Here is a 19,601-nt window from a genome sequence, read left to right as displayed (position 1 = left end):
ATCTAGACCCAGATGACAACCTGGCCCCGGGTGGCAGCACAGTCCCCCCCATATCTGTATGGCCCCTGCTGTGACGTGGCCCTCAGAGTCCAACCAAGTTGCAGTCTCTGACCCAGATCGTGGGCCTTGTATTGGCCCTAGTGGCAACCTGGGTCGCAGACTTCAACAAAGACCCTGGCAGCATCTGGGCCATGAACCCAGACATGGCCTCAGGCAGCAGCTCAGCCTAATCAACATCCTAGCCCCAGCAACTCAGATCAGGATAGCACTGGCAGCATTATGGGCACCCAGATCGGTATGGCCCCAGTGGCATCATGGATTGTAGACCCAAACATGGACAAAGGAGGTGCCCTAGGCCACTGGAATCAGAATAATACTTGCCAGCACCAGGAGTCATGGACATCAAGCACAGACCATGGCTACTCTAGGACCAGAGACCCTATATGGCCCTTGGCATCAGCCCAACCTGGACATCACCATCATAGCACCAGGTGGCAAGCAGATCTACCCCTCAGTCTACTCCTCACTGCCATGGATCGAGGTGGCAAGGAGGCTACCAACATCTGCTGACTCCTTGCCATAATCATTTCTTCCTTTCTGCACCTTTCCATAGTGAACCATTCCATTTCTCTATTACTTCCAATTCTCCACTGTATGTTTCCTATTTTAATAAGACACACCCCCAGGGCCATGAGGTATTCGATGGGCCCCTGGCTGTCTTCCTGCCACATAGGACCCTAAGTGGTTATCTTCTTGCCTTGGGGGGTCAGTCATCCCCCATTTCTATTTCTGGCATTTCTAAGAACAGACCTTGCCTCGGAAAAAAAAAAAAGTGGAGGATACATGAGAATGGTACTCAGGGTTGTCCTTTGACCTTTCTCTCTCTCTCTCTCTCTCTCTCTCTCTCTCTCTCTCTCTCTCTCTCTCTCTCTCTCTCTCTCCATCCTTCTGAGGACACAGCTTCCTGTACAGTCTGTGTGGTAGCATTGGGTTTTTTTTCCTTCCATATTCCAGACATCCAAGTCCAGGTGATGGCTAAGAGTGTCCTCACTCTTCAGTGTTACTGACAAAGCTCTCACAAATATGTTTCCTAAGAAGCATCCTTATTTTGAATCTCATGTCACCAGACTGTTCAATCCACTTCTAAACATTTATCAGTCTTAGTCTTTTATCTACCACTATACCAGAAGTCCTAGAAGCTAGATAATGTATTTGTTTTTTAAAGAGAGTCACGTGTAGTGGGAAGCATATAAACACAGTACTTAGAAGGCAGGATGATCAGGAATTCAAAGACATCTTCAGCTACATGGCAAGTTTAAGTCCAACCTCTATGACAAATGACCCTGTTTGAAGAAACAAAGCCAAACAAGAGTCTTACTTAACTATTGTTTTAGGCATGAAACCCAATGGTCATATGACCTTCTGGTAATGACAGTATACTAGAAGCCTGAGACCAATGAGTAAGACAGGAATCCAGAGAATGAGTAAGGACCAGACCTGATCTTTTATAACTGTCCCTGTGAACTATCCAGGAGTCTTACTAATGCCTTCCGTGGGCAGGGACCCCTAGTGGCCTAATAACATTACAGTAAGCCTACCTCCCCAAATCACCACACTTAAGACCAAGATTCCAACACATGAAGATTGTGAAGGATACCACACCCAAAGCAAAGCAACCCTCTAGAGACTGATTATTTATATAACACTTTATTTTATTTATTTATTTTTTTTAGAGACAGGATTTCTCTGTAGCTTTGGAGACTGTTCTGGAACTAGCTCTTGTAAACCATGGTGTGGGAGAATTGTCTGTATTCTGTTAACCATGTTATAAATAAACACTGATTGGCTAGGCAGGAAATATAGGCGGGAAAACCAGACAGGAAGTAGAAATGATGTAATGAGAACAGGAGAATTCTGGGAAGGAGGAAGTGGATTCCTCGCACTCCTGCCCAGACCTCGGAAGCAGCAGGATGTGATCTGCCTCACTGAAAAAGGTACTGAGCCACCTGGCTAATATAGATCAGAAAAATGGTTTAATTAAGATGTGAGAGTTAGCCAGTGAGAGGCTAGAGCTAATGGGCCAATCAGCTTTATAACTTATAGAGATCTTTGTGTAATTTTTCTCTGAGACTAAACAGCTGGGGGGCCAGGCAGAACAGAAACAACAACAAACAAGCAGGCCTGGCCCCGCTCAAGTTACAAGATCAGGCTGACTTCAAACTCACAGAGATCTGCCTGTCTCTGCCTGCCAAGAGTTGGGATTAAAGGCGTGCGCCACCACTGCCCAGCTATTTACATAATATCTTGATCATTTTAGACTTCCCTCAGTATAAAACTGTTTCAACCCACACAGATCAGTTTCTTGAGTTCTTGTCCCATGCCCCATGTAGCTCACAATTTTGTGATCTGAATCCACTCTTTGGTGTTCTCACTTCTGTCCTATGTCGCTCAAACTCATCATTTTCTATTATAGTTTCTTTATATTTACCCTCAACTCCATGCTATTCAATTACATAACTGGCTGATATAAATTGTATGATTGTATATTGTATATTGATATGATTGTACCTCTGGACACCACACTGTGCTCTTATCACTGAAGATGGCTGGAAAATTATTTCAAAGACACACCAGTTTACCAGATTCCATATTGTAGACCATAAGTCCCACATAGTTTCACAATGCTATTGATATTTACTCCCCATTTTCCTGGACATCTATTCCTTTACCAGAGAGTTATTTCCTACAGTGTCTGGCCTCAAACTCAACACTAGATCTCCAACATTTTCAGATGGCAATATATTTCTTATTTCAAAGAGGCAATGTCAGCACTGAAAAGGGAACTTGAGCACAGTCCAGACTCTGCCAACTTTTATCATCCCTGTTTGCTGGAATTGCTAGAGATGAACTCCCACCTGCCAGGGGATAGGTGGGGACAGCCCTATTCACTTCTGCACATCAACTAAGTTCCCTGGTGTAGCTCATTCCTTTCGGTAGCAAGTACCTTTTAAAACACTTCAGAGACACTCACTGTCAGTTCCAGTCACCTCACCGTGTCTTCTCTCCTCTTTATGGTTAATTCGCAAAAGTCTTGTCCAGACTCTGCATTGCTCTAGTTCCTACCTCTCAGTTCCCTTTTATGAATGGTACATTCAGACACTCATCTTCTGTCGCCTTTAAGAAGCCCTCGGCACAGTCATCACGTCTGTTTTGAAAGCTTCTGCTCACATCTCTGCCTGAACACCCTTCACTTCTTTTTCTCCAACCCATTAGTGGCTCCTTCGCATCTCACGCGCATGCTCTTGCCTCTTCACTCTTCGCGCAGGCTTTTCTCTTTGCATCATGTTTCCTTGCTGTCTGATCTCACCTGCTCTGGGAAGACATTATTTCGAAGTCCTTAACACCAGGCACCCACTGACACGCGCATTGATCATATCCTTGCTTTGTTTTCCCTCCACAAATTTCTTCTCAGGACTCTGAGGAGCTTCTGGCACTTAGCATATGCAACAAGGAGCCCCTGGTCACCCCCAAACAGTTGCCCCATAGCCTTTTCCATCTCACCTCATGGCATGCTATTCTTGAAGTTCCTTCAAATTCAAATTAAAAGCAGACAGCCATCCATTTCTCCCTCCAAATCTTGCTGGTTTTAATTGTACATTTTTCTGGTGTGCAGTGCAATATTGAAATATTGCACAGGTGTGATGAAGACTGAACAAGCCAGGATAAAAAGCATTTCCACTTCTGCCTACTATCACTTTGCATTTCTGTATTGAGTAATTTTGAATGCCTTTTCTAGTTCAATAATAATAATAACAACAGATATAGAAATCTTTAGTAAATGGTGAATGACATGTATAATCTAAAGAACTACAGCAGGTGGCGTGCCAATATGGAGGAGAAAATTCTCAGAAGGCCCGATCTCTAGACAAAAAAGCTACAGGAAATTTTCGACTGCAGAGAGGGAGAATCAGTCTTCTCCAGGATGGGCCCCTAAGAGGTCATCCAATCTCAAGTAGTCAGGCATAAACACATATGCATAAGAGTATCCCTAAAGGAACTCAGCAGATTATATTTATAAATTTATATGCATGTCATAATGATAATAATTAAAGAAAAAATGGACCATTATTTTGAGAGTGGAGACATGGAAGAAGTTACGGGGAAATGAGGGAGACTTGAGAATAAGAAATTCTCAAAAATTAAAATAATACCATGAATATATTTGCACAATATATAATAAACATAAATTGTTGTCAGTTGGGGTTCCCCTCCTCTTCTCTTCTGTAGAACACTGGAATTTAGTCCTTTCCTCGGTGTTTTACTGCCCATTATCAGACAGTCTCCATCTCCCTCACTCTTTCTGGTCCCCAGCGCCTAACCTTCTGGTCGTCTGAGAAATCAGTTCCTTAAATATTCAACTGTAAAGAGAAAATGGGGCAACGGCTCACTTTTTCACTTAAAATAATGTTGTCTAGTTCTACCTATGCTGTTGTTAATGGCAGGACTCATTCCTCCTCCTCCTCCTCCTCTTCCTCTCCTCTTCCGCCTGCTTTTTTGTTGTTGTTGTTGTTTTTTTTCTTTTTTTTTTTTTGTCACCACTCAGGTGATGACCTTATTTTTTCAGTTAACACAGCAGTGAAAAATATGGTATGTGAAGTCACAGAGTACGGATTCAAAGAAGGGAATGCCTTTCTCAAGTCCCAAAACTAGCACGCCAGCACACCATTAATACAATAACATTCTATTTCTGCTGGAGTAATTAACTTAGTGCTAATTTTCACTCCAAAAATACCATTTAAGTACCAAAAACAAGTACTAATTGTCAGCAGAACAGGTTAATTTGTACAAATTAATCTCATTTAAATACACAGTTTTTCTTTTTAAAGTGGGTTGCTCATTCAGGCCATTCTAGCTCACACCAGCAGGCAACAGTGTGGACCTGAGGGCAGCTGCATTTGGTCTGGTTCATCAAAAGCCAGGCAATGCTCCAGCTTCTCAAAGGCTTTAAGACTCCATCTAAGAAAAATTTTTTTAAAAGATTCTACCAAAGGAGACTTGAGATCAACTTCAATTTCTTTTGAGTAGTTAAAAACAAAACAAAACAGAACAAATAAACCCCTGTTAATTATTCGCATGAACACAAGACTCTCCTAGTCTCAAGCCCTTTTCACCTCAGATGATCCCTTTGATTTTAGAGGCTCTGGATGTTTTAAGCAAAAGCTTAAAGTCACAGCTCATTAAAAAATAAAAGAAGAAGCTGTCTCCTGTGCCAATGTGGTGAAAGCTATTTTCCACTTTTTCTTCTATCAGGTGCAATATATTTGGCTTTAGTTTGACGTCTTTGATCCACCTGGACTTGAGTTTGGTGGAGGGTGGTGACAGATGTAGATCTATTTGCAATCTCCTACATGCTAACATCCAGTTAAGCCAGCACCATTTGTTGAAATTGGTTTTTTTTTCCAGTGTATAATTTTAGCTTCTTTGTCAAAAATCACATGTTCATGGGTGTGTGGATTTATGTCAGGGTCTTCAATCTGATTCCATAGATACTCACATCTGTTTTATGAAAATACCAGGCTGTTTTCAGTACTGTAGCTCTGTAGTAGAGCTTGAAATCAGGGATGGTGATACCTCCAGAAGTTCCTTTATTGATTGTTCAGGACTGGCTTAGCTATCCTGGGTTTTTTGTTTTGTTTTGTTTTTCTATGTGAAGTTGAGTATTGTTCTTTTAAGATCTGTAAAGAATTGTGTTGGAATTTTGATGATAACTGCATTGAACCTGTAAATTGCTTTTGGTAAGGTGGCCATTTTTACTATGTTACTCTTGCCGATCCATGAACATGGGAGATCTTTCCATCTTCTGCTGCCTTCTCCAGTTTCTTTTTTTAAGGACTTGAAGTTTTTGTCATGCAGGTCTTTCACTTGCTTGGTGAGAGTTACTCCAACATATTTTATATTATTTATGGCTATTGTGAAGGGTGAACTATGTTTATAGCAGCATTAGTCATAATAGGCAGAACCTGGAAACAACCTAGATGCCCCTGAACCAAAGAACAGATAAAGAAAATGTGGTCCATTTGCACAATGGAGTAGTACTCAACTGTTAAAAACAATGACAGGAGGAAATTTGAAGGCAAATGGATGAAACTAAAAAAAAAAAAATATCATCCTAAGTGAGGCAACCCAGACCCAGAAAGACAAACATGTATGCGCTCACTCATAGATGGATATTAGCTGTAAAGGATAACCATGGTGCAGCCCACAGCCTCAGAGAGTCTAGGTAACAGGAGGGCCCAAAGGGGAAATGGAAGGGAAAACAGAAGAGATCCCCTAGGTAGACTGGGGCAGGTGGGGTTGGGGATTCATGGAGAGGGAGAATATTGAAAGAGATGTCTTGATATGGAGGGCATTTGGGAGTCAGGTCTAAACCTGGTGCGAGGGAAATTTCACAAATCTACAAGGATGACCCCAGCTAAGATTCCTAGAAATAGTGGATAAATAGCATGATCTGGCCATCTCTTGTAATCAGATTAGTGACTACCCCGATTGTTATCAAAGAGCGTTCATCCAGTAACCAACCGAAACAGATGCAGAGACCCACAACCAAGCACTGGGTTGAGCTCAGAGAATCTTGTTGAAGAGAGGGAAGAAGGATTGTAGGCGCCAGTGGGTCAAGGTCATCAGAAGAGAACCCACAGAAACTGGCCCATAGGAACTCACAGGGTCTGGACTCACAGTCAGGAAGTCTGTATGGGGCTGACCTAGGCCCACTACGTATGTGTGACAGTTGTACAGTCTGGTCTACTTATGGGTCTCCTAGCAGTATGAGCAGGGCAAGTCCCTAACCCATTCCTCATACTGGGTTGTCTTACACAACCTTAATACAAGAGGAGGAGCTTGGTCCTACCCCAACTTGATGTACTACGCTTTGTTGATACTCATGGGTATTCTGCCCTTTTCTGAACAGAAACGGAGGAGTAGATGGGAGGAGGGCAGAGGAAAGGTGGAAGGAGGGAATAGGAGGAGAGGAGGGAGGGGAAACTGCAGTCAAGATACAAAAGAACTGAATAAAATTAATAAGAAAATAAACAAAATCTAAAAATAGTTGTATCTTTTAAATAACAAATAAACACAAAGTCCCGAGGGCCTTGTTGCCGCACACCAATTCCCATTGTCCCTTCTCCACCAATGCTGTCACTGCTGCCACTGGTGTTCTTATGCTTCCTCTGGCTGATGCTCTCAATTCTCCAGTCTCAGCATTCAGTGTATGCATCACCCAGTCCACTGTTTCTCAGCGCTTATTAGCCATGGAAGACACGGTGCTCACCAACAGTCCTTCAAGGTAGCTACTGAAGCCGACCCCTTTCACGACGATGATAGCTTCCTGGGTCAGGACAGTTTTCTCTGGGTCCTGGTGCTGTGGCTTGTATGTGAGCCTCTCATCTACTGAGACCATATTTGAAAGGAGGTATTAGTGGACTTGAACGCCATTGTCTTCTTTATGGGAGAGACTACAGAATGCTCTTGCATGTATGTTCTAATTCATACTGCACCAATAAGAGACATTACAACAGGAGACAGAACCCATTCTGTGCTGGGCAATCTGTGGCTACGCAGCTCTCCTGAGGGATCCACATGTCCGTCTAGCATATCAATGTCAACCATGCTCAGGTTCACAAGGTTGGGCATTTCTGCACTGTGGCGGTGGTAACCATCTCCTGTGCATGATCAAAGACGTGCTCTGAAGCTCAGCCCCTCATGATGCCAGTTGCCTGTCTGGTGTCCCTGATTTGTTCCTTTGAACATGTGTGTGTGTGTGTGTGTGCGCGCGCGCACATATATAGTTTCTTTTTTTACCTGCTCACCGATCGATAGACATATGATCCGTCAATAAATCCTGCTGTTTCTATTTCCAAAATCTAAAATCCAGCCCCTTTCATCAGCCTCACTCAAGCTATTGTCATTTCTACTAGCACTCAAGCCCGATGTCATATAGCTTCCCTGTTCATACTATTTCATGTATCCCTGTTTCAATTTTGGAAAGGGGTCAGGGTCTTATCATGGTCACGTGATCTCTTCACCATTAGCTTTTGATCTTATTTTGTTATATCTCTCTTCTCCACTATGCTTTGTCCATATTGGCTCTCTTACTGTTCCTCAAATGCACCAAGTACGCACTCACTGTGGTACACTAGAAACTGGCCAAGGATACACCAGCCTCAATGTCTGGAATCTATTTGCGTGATCCTGTCTTGTTCTTGGTTTTGCTTGACTGAGCCTTGGACCCAGAGGTCAGGCCATGCTATGCAGGTGCTCCACCACTGAGCTGTATCTTCAGGAAAGTCATTGTAGACATGATTATGTTTTGAAATGTAGACACAGAGATGTACCTAGGATAATCTAAGGGACCTTAAATATGATTACACAGGCTCTAAACAGAGAGGCAGAGACTATGTGCCGCAAACAGGGGACAAGGTCATAAAAAGATAGAGCAGAGAGATATTGAAGATGCTAGACTATATAGGGTGCTGTGACCCCAAGCCAAGAAATTCTGCAGCTACCAGAAACTGACAGAAGCTGGAACTCCTTGGATTGGAGTTCAACCCCAGATGTAGCTTGCTCAGACCACCGCTTTCAGACAGCCCCTGAATTTGACAGAACCTATTATGTCACATGCATTATGAATGTACTCTGTCACTAAGCCTCACCTCTAGCCCTGACTTCTTGGTTTCACCAAGTTTACTGTCATTTGACAGCAGCCACAGGAAACTCATGGTAGCATCTCTTGCCATTTCCTCTGTCTAGCATCTCCCCAAACCAGATGTCACTAATGCTACTTCTGCTAGCTCCTTCCAGTCTGTGACCTAATACAATTTCAGAAAAGCATCTCCATGGCCGTATGTAAACCCACGCTTGCACTCATGTATACACACATGCATTCTTGCCACCATGATCTCCATTACTGTTCCCGTCTTTATTATTTTCTAACACTCTATGTGTGTAAGCCTCCCACTCCTAAAATGCCACCTTCAGAAGAACATATATAGTTTTCTCTTGCAGTTCCTCTATTCTACAAGCGAACAAAACAGCCCACTTTATAGGGCAAAAGCCTGATGACCACTTGCTGAACAAGTTTGATTTACTTGAGTTATTTACAGCAGCTCTCCAGGGGCAATAGGTGCTGTCTGACTTTGCATTCATTGTCCCTTTTTAACAACACACACAAATGAGTCACCACAAATACCTTGGTCCAATCCTGCATAAAGAAGGTTGGATCTGGGGCTGACAGGGTAGTTCAGTGGCTGAGAGCGCAAGCTGTTCTTGCAGAGGATCCATGGCCAGTCCCCAGCACCAGAACCAGGTTGGCTTACAATAGTCTGTAACTCCAGCTCCAGAGGATCTGACACCCTACCCAGGCACCTTCGTTATTGTGTGCAAGTCCCCACACAGACACACACACAGACACACACACACACACACACACTGAAAATAAGTCTTTGTTTTATAAGTCAGATAAAGATACAAGCTCTACAAGTCAACAGTGCCCTAAAATAGCACTATAGTCCAGGGAGCAGTCTCCTAAGAAGTTGTATAAAGTATATTCTGGACTTCACAAGTCTCATCTTTGGGGCAGTGCCCAGATGTCAACATTATTTTAGAAAAAAAAAAACTAAACAGCTGGATTTCAGAGCTACCTCGTATGTTTTTACCCATATGCTCGAGAAGTTGAGAAAGAACGGTTACTGCATTTTGTTATATTTTTGCAATCAAACAGAAATGTTGTTCGGCATTGTGTGTCAGCCACTAATTACTTTTCCATTACCTAAAACGGTCACAGCTGTCATTGTGCCATGCCTGTCACTGGATAAGATCACTTTAGGAGCTGTCAGATTTTATGCTGTCCATCAAATGTGTTGACATTCACCGTCACCAAAGGCCATGATTCTATGTACTGCAGAGAGGACCTCTCCAGTTCTAAATCACACGGCTACCTTACTTACATTTAGAGTGAGCACTGCTATTCTTTTAACTCTTTTCTTTGTTTTGGTAAAAAAAAATGAGCAGTGTTTGGGGCTTATTTTTATTTTGTATTTAAATACAGTGATCTATGTTACTTGAACTGAGATCCGTGACATTTTTGGCACACTTTCTGCTTGAACCTCACCCTTCTGATTGAGAGGGATGGTGTGGAAGTGGTTGGTTGGTTTTTTAACTATGCAAATGTGTTTGTGTATGTGATACCTGGTGCCTGTGAAGGACAGAGACATTGGATCCCACTGAAACCAAAACTGTATGCGGTTGGGTGCCACCCGTCCTGAGTTCTAGAAACTGAATTCAGGTCCTCTGCAAGAACAGTTTCTCTTCTTAACCACTGAGCTATCCCTCCACCCTTGGTTTGGGAGTTTGTATGCTCCAGATCTCTCCTCGGTTTTTGAAGACGATTCTCCTTAGAGAATGAATGCGGTTAGTCGTGGATTGAGTTGAGAAAAGGGCTTCTGGCATGAGAAGGTATTCACCTTGTCATTTGCTTACCTCTCTGCTGCCCAGTTCTGGCGTTGGCGTATTCAGGTAACATCTTCAGATCTAGTGTGCAGCTCATTCTGTTTGGAAACCTATAATGAATAAATGGCAGGGTCATCAATAAATTGATACAAAAAGACTCTACTGTTCTCTATCGCTGTCTTGGAGGCTTTTGTTTATGGAACTCAAAGGAAAGAAAAAAGAATAAAGCAGATTTTTAAGCAATGCAACTGATGCATATTGCATGCACTGGGAACTGTGGTTGGTGTTCAGTGTGCATGATCTCATGCAGCACTTTGAGGTCAGTATTATCTGCACTTTGCCATGGGAGAAGCAGAGGAATAGCTCAAATGAATTGCTACGGAGCAGTTAAGTCATTTGGCTTGCTCAAGCACCCATAAGCATTTGATCAAAGATTCCACTCTAGGCCTGTTAGGCTCCACATTTATTATTTAACCAATTACTTGGCTAATTTCCTTGCTATGGTGTAAATTTAATCAACGAATCTGAGGTCCCAAAATGCTTCTCCTGAAAGAGAGAAATTGTCCTGCAAATTGAGAAGAAGACTCGTTCTGCTTTATTCGACTTGGGTTCCCATTCCAGAGAAACACCGGGTGTCTGGGAACTTTGAGGAGGAAGCGGGGCTTTAAAGCAAAAACAGACTACAGCCATAAAGAGTCAGATGGCTAACATCTGGACAGCTCGTGGTCAAGCCGCGCAGGCTGCTGTGTGAATTACAAAGGTATGACAAATTTTTGACTCTGTTCTAATTTGGCTCAGCCCGCCTCCCTCCAGTTGTTTTGGCACAGCCTCTCCCGTTTGGGCCCAAATGCCCCTTCATGAAACAGTCCACTCCGGAGGATTATCACGCAAGCTTTGTGTTTTGTTTTCCACCTCACTTTGTTTATGTGCTGCAGGGGAGGGATCTCGTCATCTTTGAGGGATCCTTACATCATATTCTCGACTCTGGGCATGGGGAGCCCCTGAGTATAAGCATTTATAGTTACACAGGGATTGTTGCCCGGGTGTCTGGCTCTCAGGGATTCCTACAGGAGTACGGACCTCTTAGGAAACCCCCCGGGGGCTCCAGCTTTTCTGAGGTTCTTGCTCTCCGCTGCCGCTTGACCAGCAACTGCCCCAGACAGGGCTCAACACTGACACCTGTATTAATTCCTATTAACAATCCGAGGGCTACGTCTGACTTTTCCATCTTGATCAAACTTTAAGAATATCTCGTCCCAGTTCCTACTTGGGAAAGGATGTCAGGCTACAATGTGATATGAAACTAACTGCATAATAAGAAGACGCAGGATCACAGAGTCAGGGCCAGGCAGCACCTGAGTTCTATGTTATCACATCAGACAGGGGAAGTGTGAGGCGACCCTTTAGATTACAAAGCAGCCGTTCTCAACCTGTGGGTCTCCAGCCCTTGGGACCAGTGATCTTTTCACAGGAGTTATGTAAGACCATCAGAAAACACAGATATTTACATTCTAATTCATAATGGTAGCAGAATGAGAGTTACGAAGTAGCAATGAAAACAGTTTTATGGTGGGGGGGGTCACCACAACATGAGGAACTGTGTTAAAGGTCCCAGCACTGGGATGATTGAGAACCAACCAACACTGGAGTCCACAGAAATTGCTCTTACCGGGTGAATTTCACATGTGGACAGAAAGACCATAGGGAAGCAATGTAACTCACAGAGTCACCTACCCACGCAGTAATATAGAAAGGATTAAAACCCATGTCTGTCTTATTTGAAGGCTATTGTTTTTTGTTGATCTGATCTATTAAATTGATTTGAACAAGGCAAGGTTAGTACTGGGTTAGTACTTTGAGCTTTCAGATAAATAGAATAAAGGGAAACAAGACACAAAAGTAAGCAATAGCAGACTCTGCCCTAAGTGTAAAAATATTAAAGAAAGTAGGCAGGAGACATGGGTCCTAATCACAATTTACTGTACCAAGTTACCATGTAAGTAAGTGAGGGAAATAGATTCAATTCTCACAACACGGAACTCCGCAGAACATGAAGTTCAACTGTCCTCCAAACCTGTTTCTCTTTCATTATCTAAACACGGTGACAATGCTCCATTAACAGGAAGATATGACAAAATTCCCCTTTTGTAAAAATTAAATTGGACTTTGTTCTTATGTCCTCTAGAGTCCCTACTTCCCAGATTTATGTTCATTTGCATTTAATTGTTCATTTCTGGCTGCAAAAAAATACAAATAAAACTATGATGTAGGATGGGTACGGTAGCACACACCTGTAGTAACACTTAGGATCTAAAGGATGGAGGTTTATGAGTTCAAGGCCATCTTGGACTACATAGTCTTACCCTGCTTTAAAAACAAAATAATTCCACAACTTTATATAGTGGGGCAATGGTAATATAGTACTAAGAAAAATCAATGCAGGTTTGCCTTACTTTGAACATATAGGCATTATAATATTAACAATAACCAACATATGGATGGATTTTTTCCTAGTTGTTTTTAATATGGTGCCTGTGGTTATTTCTATAGCAAAGTGAACATTTATCCTTTAGCTGGGATTTAATTCCTAATGTTGACAGGGAAAATTTAATCTGAGCTTTATTATTTAAATTTAAATAAATATCTACCTAAAAATTGTAGTCTGCTTCAATCCCCAAAAATGCCTATTGGTAATTAAAGATACTTATGCATCAACTTTTGAAAGCTAAAAGTATTTTAATGTGTGCCTTAGTACACAAAACTATTGGGCAGCTATGTCTATGTCTACAGATGGATGTCCATCTCAGACTAGCTGAATACACACATATCAAGCTACTACAGAGTCCTCTTCAGAGAGCAGAATACCTGAGAATTTACCTTCTTCTTTGTGTTTCTGTGAGTTATACTAATTTCTTAAAATGAACAGGTATTACATTCATAGCAAAAGGTTATTTCTCCAATGTTACCAGATAATGTTTCATTTGTCAGCTCTAAGCTGTCTTGATAATTGTTATATTGTATTGACTTCAGCAACTGTAACTGCTGGTGACAGTGAGGTGAGTGGCATCTGCTGTCAGCACATCTAACTATCAGACAGAGAGAATGCAATTCTGAAGATTAACAGGACAAAACCATATGAAGGCGGTGACACTGAGAGGCCATTGGAAACCTGTCACAGCAGTCTAGATGGCAGCTTACTATTAATAGCCAGGCTGGCTAAGATAATCATAAACAATAAGACTTAGGAATAAACGGAAAAAGTGATGTGCTAGAATCCTAAAATTAGTTTTTCCCATAAAAGAGGCTCACATAACCACTATTAACGATTTCAGCTCCAGCATTCTGAGTCTATGAGTCCACTTGCAGTGACACAATTCATTTTGCAGGCTGCATAAATACCCTTGCCTAGAAACTGGTTCTGGGCATGTGCAATTGAATCTCATTATTTAGTTTGGTTATTTATAAATATAATCCATTTTCTAAAAAAGTATTTTTAAAACAATTTGAATTTCAAAATTCATCGAAAGGGAAAATAAAGGAATCCCATTCTTTCGCTTAATAAAAAAAGTCATGGAAGCAATCTAGAGAAAGAGCTAAGTGACCTGAGAGGTCCAGTGGTGTCTCCTGCAGATGAGCATTTGACACTGTAGCTGGTTGGACTGGGACAATTCGTGCTGGGCCCAGTGAATGAGAACAAAATATCAAATATTTGAAAATGAAGAAGAATATAGTGAAAGACATAAAAGAACATGCCACTTTATCTGTTAGGAATTAAAAGTTCAGTCTGTTATTTTAAAGTTTATATATGTTAAAAACTTATACACAAGTCATATTTTAAAACATCAAATGTACACGATTTGATTGAGGACTATTGTCCTTGTAAAACATCCAAGGAGACATAGGCTATTTTTCCCAAGAGTGTCGATCTTTTCAAGGTTATAATTTTTAGCTTTTTTCCCAAGAATTCCATCAGATTCAAGGTTATCAGTTTTCCAAGTATGAAGTTTGTATATAAGTGTAACATAGTGAATTTTTACAGATTTAAAGGCATATATAAAGTTGGGTAAACTTCGGCTCATAAAGTTATAAAGAAGAATGGCTTAGGATTTTTCTTTTGACCTCTGACTCTGGCTTTCTTAGAAGGCTGTTGTGATCTATCAGGATATTCCCTTAGCCTTGCATTCTTTAAGGAAGCTGCTGACTGAACCAGTATGGTGTTTCAGATTTTTGCTGTCTATTTTTGAAGTTAATTCTCAGCTCTATTATTTCCAAGAAAAATGGGCATTAAAGAGTGGAGACACAGATGCCCACGATAAGCAGATTATCTTCCCCCTGTTAATTTTCCAGCCAACAATGCACCATCCTCCTGGGGGCTCCAATGAAAGAACAGCGCTTCCACCTTCCCTTCCTCCTGCAGACCCACCGAAAAGAGTTCCACAGTCCACACGGCTTCAAATGGTGGGCGACGGAAGGAAGACACAGCAATTAGCTTTCCTAAAACGTCAAAACTGTAAATATTTCCAAATATATCCTGTGCCGGGCACCACATAGGGTTCATTATTTTAAATCTCACAGCAGCCCCATGAGATAAGTTGATGTTGCTTCCCTTTGACAGAAAGCTGAGACAAAGCGATTTCCACACTGCTGCAAAGTGGCTACCCTGGATTTTACTGCCTCCAAAAGGCAAGAGAATTTCTGAAAATTCAATCTTTTAGGTTCTCTGGATAAGAACATCTCGACTTTTTGTTGTTGTTGTTTTTAATCATCAAGAACCATGGATGTCCTTTCTCTTTGCCTTGTAGATAAAGATTCTCATTCAGGAAGCTTGGGTGAAGACCCAAACATCTCCTGTTTTTTAAGCTTCAGAAATGATTCTTGTGCTCTGTAGGTCAGGGAACCACAGCATCAGGTTTTTTTGTGTGACCTCCTGGCTTGTAAGACTAATGTTTATTGGGCTCTGTTCTCTCCCATGCCTCTTCAGAACACCTAAGCACATCTCTCCCTTTGATGAACAGGCAGCAAAGTTGGACCATTCTTTTACTGAGCAGTTATAAACATGGCATCCATACAACACTAGCAAACACCTCAACTATATTCTTAAATGAGGGGTGTGGGAAAGAGCCCAGTCGGTGAAGCTCTTGCTCTGTAGGCATGAGGGCCTAAGTCCCATGAATGATGTGGGATTACCTTCTGTATTCTGTGAGCATGTTTTATTACCATTGGTTAATAAAGAAACTGCTTTGGCCTATGGCAGGACAGAAAATAGTCAGGCAGAAAGAGATAGCTAGAGAGAGAGAGTAAGCAGAATCAAGGAGATGCCATGTTGCTGCTGAAGGAGAGAGATGCCAAAACTTTACTGGTAGGTCACAGCCTAGTGGTGATATATAGATTAATAGAAATGGGTTAATTTAAGATATAAGAGCTACATAGAAAGATGCCTAAACCATTGGCCAAACAGTGTCATAATTAATATAGTTTCTGTGTGATTATTTAGTTCTGGGTGGCTGGGAAACCAATGAGCAGTCTCCATCTACACATGGAAACACCTGTACCAAAATAATAATAATAAAAAAGCCTGGCATGCTAGCTGAAAACCCCTCAGCCCTCGGGAAGCAGAGACAGGTGGCTTCTTGAAGCTTCCTGGCCAATCTGCCTACCCTAATTGTTGAGCCTCAGTATCTAGTTAGAGACCGGGTCTCAAAAACAGTACATAGTACCTAAGGAGGAAAACCCACAAGGTTGTCCCCTGGGGTTCACACATGTGCACATATACCTGCACATACACCTGTACACACACCTGCTACACACACACACACACACACACACACACAAGTGAGATGAAATAATTTTATCAATGCTTCTTACAGACATGTAAAAGAAACCTTGGCAATTCTCATCTGCATCAAACCCCTGCTGCAAATGACAGACTGCAGGGGCATGACTCCCACCAAAGTGACAGTCTCTGCAGATGTGTTGATGTGACATGAAAGGAGCTTGTAATGCAAGAAAAGGGTATTTAAGTGTTAATCCCATATCATTGTAGCACCCGTTCTGACTCTGCTCTGCAGCGACAAAATAAACAGGAGCAGTGGCAACAGGGACAGCATGTGAGCTGGTGATGTGGCACATGGCAAGCATGATGCATGATCCTTAAACTGGTGAAAGACAGTACGTTACTACCAGTGGATACCATGGTGGGAGGCCAATGCTGGTGGATCTCTGTGAATTCAAGGTTATCTTGGTCTATGTAGTGAGTTTCAGGCCAGCCAGAGTTATATAGTGAGATCCACATCTCAGGAAAAAAAAGAACAAAAGAAGGGAAGGAAGAAAGGAAAACAAAATAAAAAGGGGCAATATTATAGCCAGGCATGATTTTGCATGCCTATAATCTCAGGACTTTGGAGACAGTGAGAGGAAGAGGAAGAGTCCTGGAAGTCCAAGGGCAGCCTAAACTGTCTAACAGGACCCTGTCTGAAGCAAAAATAAAGGGAGGAGGGAGAGAGGGAGGGAAGGAGGAGAGAAGGAAGGAGAGGGGGAAGGAAGGAAAGAAAGAAGGAACGAACAAACGAACGAATAAGTTGTAAGGCTACTTATTTCCAGATCAGTTTTCTCTGGCATGATTCTCATAATTCTTGCTAGAGCAACTGAAGCAGGTAACAAACCAGTTTTTCAAAGTCCCATTGTTAACCCTGGATCATGAGTTTCTGCAGTGACCACTCCCAGAATGCTCCACTCCTACACAATATTGCACAGGATGTTTCAATCCAATTATAAGTGATTTTTTTTTCAGGGCCTATTAATATTTTCAACTATTAAACTTATTTGTGTGTGTGTGTTCTATGGGTCCATATATGTGGGGGTATGTGTAGACCAGATGTCAACCCCTAGTATTGTTCCTCAGGTATCATCTCCCCAATTTATTGTTGTTTTTCATACAGAGTCTGTCATGGACCTAGAAGTCACCAAATGTACTGTGCTGATTGGCCAGTGAGCCCCAGAAATCTGCACATCTCATCTCCCCAGCACCAGAATTTCTTACAAGTGTGCACCATCATATCTGGCAATTTTTTTTAATGTGAATTCTGAGAATTGGTTTCAAGTGTATAGCAAACACTTTACTGACATTGGTATTTCTCCCACTCACTGCTGAAATCTCTAATGAAAGGACTTTCATGAGTTCTGTTCATCCAGTTTCATTCTTTGTGCCAGATGCTTTTCAGTGTGGTCTATATTATTTTCTATGTACCTTAAGGATACTTGGTTTCGGTTGCTCAGTAGTGTTATCACTGACACAGAATTGGGCCTATACCTGAAGGAAAATGGGACAAGTTTTTACAAACAAAAAGCAAAAGCAAACAAACAAACTAAAAACCATTTGCAGCTTATGGTTAAAAAAAAACCCACTAAGTTTTTAACATTATGCTTTTAGTGAAAATCTAATCTTTTTTCTAGTCAATGTGAATATGGTTTGAAAGAAAATGGTCCCCAAAGGGAGTGGCACTGTTAGGAGGTATGGCCTTGTTAAGGAAGTGGGTCACAGTGGGGGTAGGCTTTGGGGTCTCCTATGCTCAAGCTATTCCCAGTGTCACAGTTCACTTCCTGTTACCTTCAGATCAAGATGTAGAACTCTCAACTCCTTCTCCAGCAAGAGTCAGCCTGCACTGGTAACATGCTTCCCACCATGAAGATAATGGACTAAACCTCTGGAACTGTAAGTCAGCCCCGATTAAATGTTTTCCTCTATAAGAGTTGCCACGGTCATGGTGTCTCTTCACGGCAACAAAAACCAAAACTTCTAAACTAACAGGGAGGGAATAGTACTCGGCTGAATGTGACCTGCTGTGAAGCTTTTACAGTCAGATTTGACAGAAGCCACTGAACTCAGCCTGCAGAACGTGTCCCCAAACCACTCATTATTCTCTTCACAGACTTGATGACTCACTCTCACACGCCCACTGCCAGAAGACTGAATCAGCACCCCACTCAGAACCAATAGTGTAATTTAGAGTCTTGTTATTTTTTTGTTTGTTTGTTTGTTTTTCACTCTCAGAACAGGCTTTTTTGCCTGTTACCCAAATCATATTCCTAGCTCACCTTTAATCCCAGCACTCGGGAGGCAGAGGCAGGTAGATCTCTGTGAGTTCGAGGTCAGCCTGGTCTACAAGAACTAGTTCCAGGACAGGCTCCAAAGCTACAGAGAAACCTGGTCTCAAATAAATAAATAAATAAATATCAGAATAAATGCACTTTCTCAATAATCATGCCATGGTAGAAGCCATAAATTGGGTCTTTGGAGGAAGAGGGATATGGAAAGGGAGGTTAGGGGTTAGGTCACATAATCATCATAGGATGCCTTGAACCAGGAGTGGTCAAGCTTCCAAACTGTTGTTATATGCAAACCCAAAATGTCCCTTTTTATAAAGATGATGGTCGACTAGTGTGGACAGAGTAGATGATGCTGAGGGACAGAAGTGCTGGATAACAGTTCCCCTTGGTTCGCTCACAGTTCTGCAGGATTTTTTCCTCCAGCACAGACTCTGGCTGCCTTTGTTTAGGGTCCTCATTGGGAGCGTGTTTCTTCTCTCTAGGGCAGAGGGTGGGAATATGTTTTGTAGAATATAAAATGTTCTGATTCCAAAGCTTTGGGTCCCTCCAATACATGAGGACATGAGGCTCTCCTCCTGCTTGATGCCACCCTGATAGACTGAGGCTGAGTGGAGAGAGATCAGTACTCACACTCTGCCTGCTTCCGGTGCTGTGAGTAGCAAAACCCTTTGTCTCTGACCTGAAGTCAGACGTCTCCACCAGCATCCATGTAAGTAGAAGCTGATGAGTCTGTTCATATGCAGTGTCAAAATCTCTGCCTCTTTACAGTTCTTCATAGAGCAGCTCCTTTAGGTTTAGAGAAGAAATCCTTCGTGTAATTCTTTTCTCATTTAAAAGAAAGCCAAGAGGCTCCCTCACCTGTTTGGGAATGTTGTTTGTTTGCTTATTCATGAAAAGACAGAGCAGGCTTTCTTGTTTGGGATTCTGTGAGGTTTCTTGTTTTGGTTAGGAATCTAAAATCCCACATGGCAGGCATATGCTGTAACAAATCT

At 42.0% G+C, this 19,601-nt stretch overlaps 1 pseudogene; it reads right to left on the bottom strand.

The window, feature by feature from the left end:
* Positions 1-7,114: 7,114 nt before the first annotated feature.
* On the bottom strand, positions 7,115-7,760 carry LOC130874159 (PRELI domain containing protein 3B-like; annotated as a pseudogene).
* Positions 7,761-19,601: the final 11,841 nt, after the last annotated feature.

The sequence above is a fragment of the Chionomys nivalis genome, chromosome 5, assembly GCF_950005125.1.
Source record: "Chionomys nivalis chromosome 5, mChiNiv1.1, whole genome shotgun sequence".
NCBI lineage: Eukaryota > Metazoa > Chordata > Mammalia > Rodentia > Cricetidae > Chionomys > Chionomys nivalis.
The sequence above is the reverse complement of the archived record's forward strand: the minus strand, read 5'-3'. Positions and strand labels throughout refer to the sequence as shown.